We start from the raw sequence: 8,764 nt of genomic DNA, 5'->3' as shown, positions 1-8,764 counted from the left end.
CTACATGTGTTAGATTCTACATATGTTATATTCTACATACGTTATATTCTACATACGTTATATTCTACATGTGCTGTATTCTACACGTTATATTCTACATATGCTATATTCTACATGTGTTAGATGCTACATATGTTATATTCTACATACGTTATATTCTACATATGCTATATTCTACATATGCTATATTCTATATGTGCTATACTCTACATATGTTATATTCTACATGTTATATTCTACATGTTATATTTTACATGTGATTGCTGGATAGTGTGCATGCTGCATGCTATAAAAACTCCTGTTTCCTCTTAACTAATCGTAATGAGTAGATACACACGACACTTTTATGGCCAAAGGCTATGAGCATTATAATTTAAACATACATGATTGTAACATTTAGTATAAGACAACTACAGCAGTTGTGACCAGAGATCACTGGGGGGTTTTGGTCCAGACACAATGTTTGTTTGTGTTGAATCTCTAGAACATTTTGAAAGCTTTCCTATAAAACCACTGAGACAGCTGTGTCTGTTGTCACATGAGTGGAAAGTATAACAGAAATGACAAAACTCCAGTGAAAGCCATCCGGCCCTGTTAATGTGGAAGGTAAGAAACTCCTCGGTCTGCTTTCTAATGATGAAAAGCAAACATGTGTGTGTGTGTCTGGTCTGACCTGGGACCTGCCACTCTGATGAGAGGGCCGTCTACAGTGCTGCCGCATCCCACCAATTCCATTCAGCCAATCACAGGGGAGCGGGCGTGGCCTCATGAGGCCTGTAATACCGCTATAAACTCACGTCTGGCGTGTTGACCCAGCGCTGTGCAAACACATACACCCACCTGGAGCAGCACATTCCCTGCGTGGCCAGCCTGTCCCACGGGCATGTTGGGGTCGCACTCCTGTTTTCACACCTCAGGCAATCAAACAGCCGCTTCCAGCTAAACCTTGTTCCACTCCTGGGGTTTGAGCTACAACAACATTCACTTACAAGGTGCAAATCACCACGCAATGCAAATAGCCCCACAGACAGCCAAGGTGCACATCACCACGCAATAAATATAAATAAATATAAATAAATATAGCCCTACGGACAGCCAAGCTTGGGAGAATCCAAGAAAACAAACAAAACAGGTCAACTGCTTTCCCCTCGCTTCAAACTAAACCCAGAAGCCACTCAGAGCCAGTGAGGTGAGAGGCTTCACAGCAGCTGCTGGTGGAAGATCTGAGAAGCTATGAAAGCTGTGGCCATGAGTAATGTCCATCCAGATGTGGAAGGAGATCAGTCAGGCATGGAGATGACACATCGAGAAATACAACCAGTGACCAACAGTTAACAGCAGAGCAACACTGTAATCTAACAGGAATGGTTGTCTGAACCATCCTGGTTATGATGGCACGCGTGGATGAGGAGGGGCGTAGCTTTGGTCTTTCACCGTTCCAGGTATTTGTTCACTGTAACATTTTACAAGATGTCACTCATTTCTGAATTATGTAGTGAATTAAAAACTGAGGGTTCTCTTTCCTGGCCAAACTCTACAGTCTCAGTCTTTGATCGTTGATAATGGTTTAAGGGTTTGATTTAAGGTTCTGATTTAAGGGTTTGGTTTAAGGGTTTGGTTTAAGAGTTTGATTTAAGGGTTTGGTTGAAGGGTTTGGTTGAAGGGTTTGGTTTAAGAGTTTGGTTGAAGGGTTTGGTTTAAGGGTTTGATTTAAGGGTTTGGTTGAAGGGTTTGATTTAAGGGTTTGGTTTAAGAGTTTGGTTTAAGAGTTTGATTTAAGGGTTTGGTTTAAGGGTTTGGTTGAAGGGTTTGGTTGAAGAGTTTGATTTAAGGGTTTGGTTTAAGGGTTTGGTTGAAGGGTTTGGTTGAAGGGTTTGATTTACATTTACATTTACATTTATGGCATTTAGCAGACGCTCTTATCCAGAGCGACTTACAAAAGTGCTATGTAGTTGCTTGGAATCTCCAAGGTAGAATAGATAGTCCTGAACACAAGGTACTCTAAGCTGGAAAAACCACTAGACGAAAGTCAAATGATACCTAACAATTATACCTGAATATACACATCCCCTGAGGAAAAAGACAGTAAACAATTCCTATAACCCAATTATGCACAATACCTGAGGAAAGAGACGATAAAGTACAATAGACAAAGCATAATTATGCAAAGTGCACTTGAAAGAGGTGGGTCTTCAGTCGGCGTCTGAAGACAGCAAGTGACTCCGATGTTCGGACACACAAGGGAAGTTCATTCCACCACCTTGGAGCCAGGACAGAGAAAAGTCTGGATGCTTGTCTCCCATGTGTCCTGGATGATGGAGGGTCAAGACGAGACATACTTGAGGCGCGGAGGGCTCTAGGTATGCATCTGGGTTTTACCATGGCCATCAAGTAAGGAGGAGCTGGACCATTCTTTGCTTTGTAGCAAAAGCAAAGGGTTTGGTTGAAGGGTTTGGTTTAAGAGTTTGATTTAAGGTTCTGATTTAAGGGTTTGATTTAAGGGTTTGGTTTAAGGGTTTGGTTTAAGGGCAGTAAAGGTGTTGTGAACCTGGTCGAAGCTGTCCTAGATAACTGACAGCACAGATTCACTAAATAAACTCAGGAAACTGTGGCTTTGGTCTTCAGCATACACAGAGCATGCTGTAACTTCACTCTACAGCTCTGTTCTCCTGCACATCTCTTCACCTCTCCACTCTCACCTAGCTGGTCCCAGAACAAACAAGCCGCTCTCTTCCAAATGAAATTCCCTTCACATGAAGAAGCAAAATCAAAAGGCTGCGAGGTCTCTGTGACCTTCCGATTCAACCTGCCAAGCTTCTCAGCCAGGTTGCTGTAGGATCTACCCTAGGTAATGAGATGTCCAACCACTGAAGTCTTCTCCAGAGCTGTACTGCATGCATAACAGCTCCCAGCAGAGCTGTCAAAGCTCGTGCTTCTGAAGAACCATCCTACCCGTCAGAGCGTGGAGGGTTAAGATGTACTTTGTCTGAAGCAATATTCAGCGGCTCTTTGGGCCGGGCTTCTCAGCAGGCCTTGCTAATGATTTGTAGCCTACAAACCCTGGACACTCTCAGGTGGGACGATCTGAGTCAGGCGGAGCACTGTGATGAAACACCACAGATAAAATAAACTGACAGTTGCAACTCATTGTGAGGAGCAGACAGTACCCAGCAGCCTTGACTGTATCTCTACCGCTCTCTCTCTCTCCCAGTATCTATCTCTCCATCACACTCTCTCTCCCAGTAACTATCTCTCCATCACTCTCTCTCTCTCAGTATCTATCTCTCCATCACTCTGTCTCTCTCAGTATCTATCTCTCCATCACATTCTCTCTCTCTCTCTCTCTCTCCCAATCTCTTTCTTTCCATCACGCTCTCTCTCTCTCTCTCTCTCTCTCTCAACCATTCTCTCCATCAACTGGCAACCTGAGATGATGATGATGATGGTGTGTGTGGGGGTAAGTGTGTGTGTGTGTGGGGGGGGATAAGTGTATGTGTGTGTGTGTGTGTGTGTGTGTGTGTGTGTGTGTGTGTGTGTGAGGGGGAATAAGTGTAAGTGTGTGTGTGGGGGGGGGGGGAATAAGTGTGTGTGTGTGTGTGTGTGTGTGTGTGTGGATGTAGGAGGGTAAAGGAAGCAAATATAATGTAAACAAAACTTTTCCCTTATTAACTCTAATCCTTTTATATCAGTAGATTAAGCAAGAATTACCCTCCCTCTCTCTCTCCTCCTCCCTCCCTCTCTTTCTCCTCCATATCTCTCTCCCCCTCCACCCACTCTTTCCCTCTGTCTTTTTTCTCCAGTGTTGCCCATGACACACTTCAGTCAATATGTTCCTGCTGGTTGTGTCCACGTGTGCACGTGAGACACGTTCCAGAATGCCTTCATCCTGCATGCTCTTCACCTCACGTGGTCATGAATGGAAACGTTTGCTGTGCCTATTATGTTAAGCTATTATACTGATTAAACTGGGTTGAGTTATCTGAGTATGTTTATTCATTAAACTGTGTTGAGTTATGTCAGTATATATTTTTATATATTCATTGGTTGCGCAGATTTTAGGTTATGTCGTAAAGATTTAATTGATTACCCCTGGTGTAGGGTGTGTGTGAGGGTGTAGGGTATGTGTGAGGGTGTAGGGTGTGTGTGAGGGTATAGGGTGTGTGTGAGGGTGTAGGGTGTGTGTGAGGGTATAGGGTGTGTATGAGGGTGTAGGGTGTGTGTGATGGTATAGGGTGTGTGTGAGGGTGTAGGGTATGTGTGAGGGTATAGGGTGTGTGTGAGGGTATAGGGTGTGTGTGAGGGTGTAGGGTGTGTGTGAGGGTATAGGGTGTGTGTGAGGGTGTAGGGTATGGGTGAGGGTATAGGGTGTGTGTGAGGGTGTAGGGTTTGTGTGAGGGTATATGGTGTGTGTGAGGGTATAGGGTGTGTGTGAGGGTGTAGGGTATGTGTGAGGGTGTAGGGTGTGTGTGAGAGCTTCTGAAACAGATTTTGTCTGCCAAGGTAAACAAATCATTAAGATTAACTTTGCAGTTGATTCCTTATAAGCCATTTTTGCATTTGCCCCTTTAGTCATTTTAAAAGTGAAGTCCACAGTTTAAAAGTCTGCCTAATAGTGAGTTCTCTCTCCACACACCCTCACACACACACACACACACACACACACACACACACACACACACACACACACACACACACACACACACACACACACACACACACACACACACCCTACACTCTCACACACACCCTCACACACACCCTACACCCTCACACACACCCTACACTCACACACTCCCTCACACACACCCTACTCCCTCACACACACCCTACACCCTCACACACACCCTACACTCACACACACCCTCACACACACCCTACTCCCTCACACACACCCTACACTCACACACACCCTCACACACACCCTACTCCCTCACACACACCCTACACTCACACACACCCTCACACACCCCACTCCCTCACACACACCCTACACTCACACACACCCTCACACACACCCTACACTCACACACACCCTCACACACACCCTACTCCCTCATACACACCCTACACTCACACACACCCTCACACACACTCTCACACACACCCTACACTCACACACACCCTCACACACACCCTACTCCCACACACACACCCTACACTCTCACACACACTCTCACACACACCCTACACTCACACACACCCTCACACACACCCTACACTCACACACACCCTCACACACACCCTACTCCCTCACACACACCCTACACTCTCACACACACTCTCACACACACTCTCACACACACCCTACACTCACACACACCCTCACACACACCCTACTCCCACACACACACCCTACACTCTCACACACACTCTCACACACACCCTACACTCACACACACCCTCACACACACACCCTCACACACACACACACTCACACACACCCTCTCACACACACCCTCACACACACACACACACACACACACACACACACACACACACCCTACTCCCTCACACACACTCTCTCCATGGCAGCAGCCTGTGGGTATGCGGTGAGGCCATTGAGGGGGCGGTCCTTGGAGGCTGACTCAACATGGCTGCTCCGCCCTCACCCCAACATTTGCTCCGCCCCCACCCCAACAGTTGCTCCGCCCCCCCTTCATCAGCACCAGATCAAGGGTGGAGTTCCTGGCTGGAGAGTTACCACATCTGACATTTAGTGGTTTGTCCTGTCTGTCTGTCTGTCTGTCTGTCTGTCTGTCTCTCAGCCTGTACTGTAGTTATCCTGCTGCCTTTAGCCAGACCACCACACACACACACACACACACACACACACACACACACTAGACTGCTTCAGAGACAACATACAATGTGAATCTCAGTGTCTAAAATATTTTATTTTTCCTTCTTCAATGTATAGTAATAAAGAGAAAGACAAGGACAACTAACGCAGACCCGTATCTGTACAGAGCTGATTAATTCCTCTCCTCATGTTTCGAGCACACTCAAATAACCCAGACTGCTTTTGTCCATGAAACGTCAACATCAGCGTGACTCTGTGTAATTGAATTAAATATCCACTCCTCTGGGTTTTAGCATGAAACACCATCATCATTCCAGAGTAGTCAAGGCAGCTGCTGCTAACCTGATAATTACCCGTGCTGATATAAGTACATGTGCCAAGGCAAATATTTTGTTAATTATCCATATTTAATGTCGCTGTTAACACTGGCCCTTTTCCTGAGGTCCAGCAGATGCTGTTAAATTTCACCCCATAGATACACAGTTATGACATGTAATAACTACGTGAATATAAAAGAGATTAATAATTTAGAGGGAGCTAACAAATTAGGGCCATCATTAAAATGAAGAAAGGAAAAGTGGGTGGAAATAGTTCAGATTCACATCATCTGCATGAAGCTCCACGTTGGAGGTAATGTGAGCTTCCACTCTGCTCGGCCCGTAAAGAATTACGGCATTAATTCAACACACTGCCCTTATTGCCTCTGTTCGTTTCAGGTCCCTGGAGCGGTCAACAGTAGTGCCATGATAACAGCATTTCTGGCCACAGTGACTCTCAGACATCTATTTCAACATCAGCCCTATTCCTTCCCAACTCCACAGAGAGACGTAAAGGTGCAGCGCACTGGCTGAAGTGGCTAGTCAGATGCTAACATGCTAAAGTGGCTAGTCAGATGCTAAAATGAAAAATGACTAGTCAGATGCCAACAGAGCTCACCACTGGGGGAGATAATCACCATCATGCTTTAATGCTAGTTAGACATCACTAGTTTTGACTATGAGGCTCATTGGAGTTTGATTTGCGCTTATTTCTTTGTTGGCAACATGTCCATTGTTAGGAGACGCCTCCCTTTAACAGGTTTAGGGTGGAAGAGGAATCACTGCACTACACCTCTATGTGAGCCTATGTCCATGTGTAGCAAAAGACTTGCTGACAGCAGACATAACAGCCATGTGCTCTCTCATAGGGCAATAACAGACTGTTACACTAATAACAGACCGTTACACTAATAACAGACCGTTACACTAATAACAGACCGTTACACTAATCACAGACAGTTACACTAATAACAGACAGTTACACTAATAAGTTATTAGTGTAACTGTCTGTTATTAATGTAACGGTCTGTTATTAGTGTAACGGTCTGTTATTAGTATAACTGTCTGACCGTTACACTAATAACAGACCGTTATACTAATAACAGACAGTTACACTAATAACAGACCGTTATACTAATAACAGACCGTTACACTAATAACAGACCGTTACACTAATAACAGACTGTTATACTAATAACAGACCGTTACACTAATAACAGACGGTTATACTAATAACAGACCGTTACACTAATAACAGACTGTTATACTAATAACAGACAGTTACACTAATAACAGACTGCCCTCCATAGAACTAATGCGAACACAGAGTAACATCGTTTTAGCTCCAGTTAGACAGACAAACTTTTTGTGTTGTCATCAGGCATGGAAAGTATGATTCTGATCTCCATTGATTCTGACCACTGTCATTCAATCTTGTGTAGAGCAGTATTAAGGATTAGGACTAATCTGGCCCTAGGTAAGGTTATGGTTATTGTTAGGGTTAAACTAGCCCCAGGTTATGATTATTGTTAGGGTTAAACTAACCCCAGGTGGGCTGTTTGGTGACGTCCTTGTGTGTTTTTAACCATTATATGCATGTTTTCACATCACAGAGACAAAACGTTTGCATTCATCATCCTGTCTGTCAGGTTCACACAGTCACAGATATCAGCATGAAGGGATGCACAATTCCCCGAGTGTAAACATCCTGGGATTGCCTTGAAAGCACCACGGCCTCCCCAGGAAACGCTCTCTTCACCAAACACCGCGCTGCAGGCTCTGTCTTGTTAAACCTGTGATGCTGCTATTTTTTTCCTCCACTGTTCAAAATTTCTATTTGAATTGCAATGAAAAGGATGAGGGCAGGTGTATGCTTGCAGTCTCAGTTTAACCTCCGGTTCCTTCCAATAATCCTTCTGAGACCTTCTGAGACCTTCTGAGACCTGCCAGGTGCCTGCAGAGTAGATTATATTTCACTGTAACCTGAAGTGGGGCAGAAAAGCACTTTTGCCCCCAAGGATGTGCATCCAGGTGGGTGAAAACATTAAGAGGGTAACTGATCACACACATTCTGGGCCTTTATAGATCTGACGGTGACTGGATGGACATGCATGAGTAAGATGAGGAAGATGAGGAAGATGCTACGCAGAGACTCATTTGTGTTTTCACATAAAGATTCTTTTGAATTGTACATAAAGTTTCTTTTGATTTAAAATCAAACATGTTGTTATTTTTAAGAATTAAACTATTAGCTGTATGAGCTGAATATTATAGCTACTTGGACAAGGCACATTCTGTTATAGTAGAGTTTTAGTACTATGTTAAAGCTTTGTCCTTCAACAAACACTCAAGTCAAACCCATGATGCTTTTTCTCATTTTCACGTCCAATATTCGGAATCATTTTTTAAATATTCTTTGAAAGACAACAAAAGAACACAAGGCTCTTCTCCCCCGCCCAGTCAGACAGGCCCTCAGTGAAATCCCTGGTTCCTGTCAGCTCCTTGCCAAGAACACCTTCGGACACACAAAGCAAGACAACGAAACAGCCCCAGGACGCCACTCACTTGTTTGAACAGAGTATGTGCACGGCTACAAGCTTTCAGCTTCACCCTGTCCCACAGCTGAACTGAGGAGCATGTGAGATCA

This window comes from Brachyhypopomus gauderio, chromosome 15 (assembly GCF_052324685.1).
Source record: "Brachyhypopomus gauderio isolate BG-103 chromosome 15, BGAUD_0.2, whole genome shotgun sequence".
NCBI lineage: Eukaryota > Metazoa > Chordata > Actinopteri > Gymnotiformes > Hypopomidae > Brachyhypopomus > Brachyhypopomus gauderio.
The sequence above is the reverse complement of the archived record's forward strand: the minus strand, read 5'-3'. Positions refer to the sequence as shown.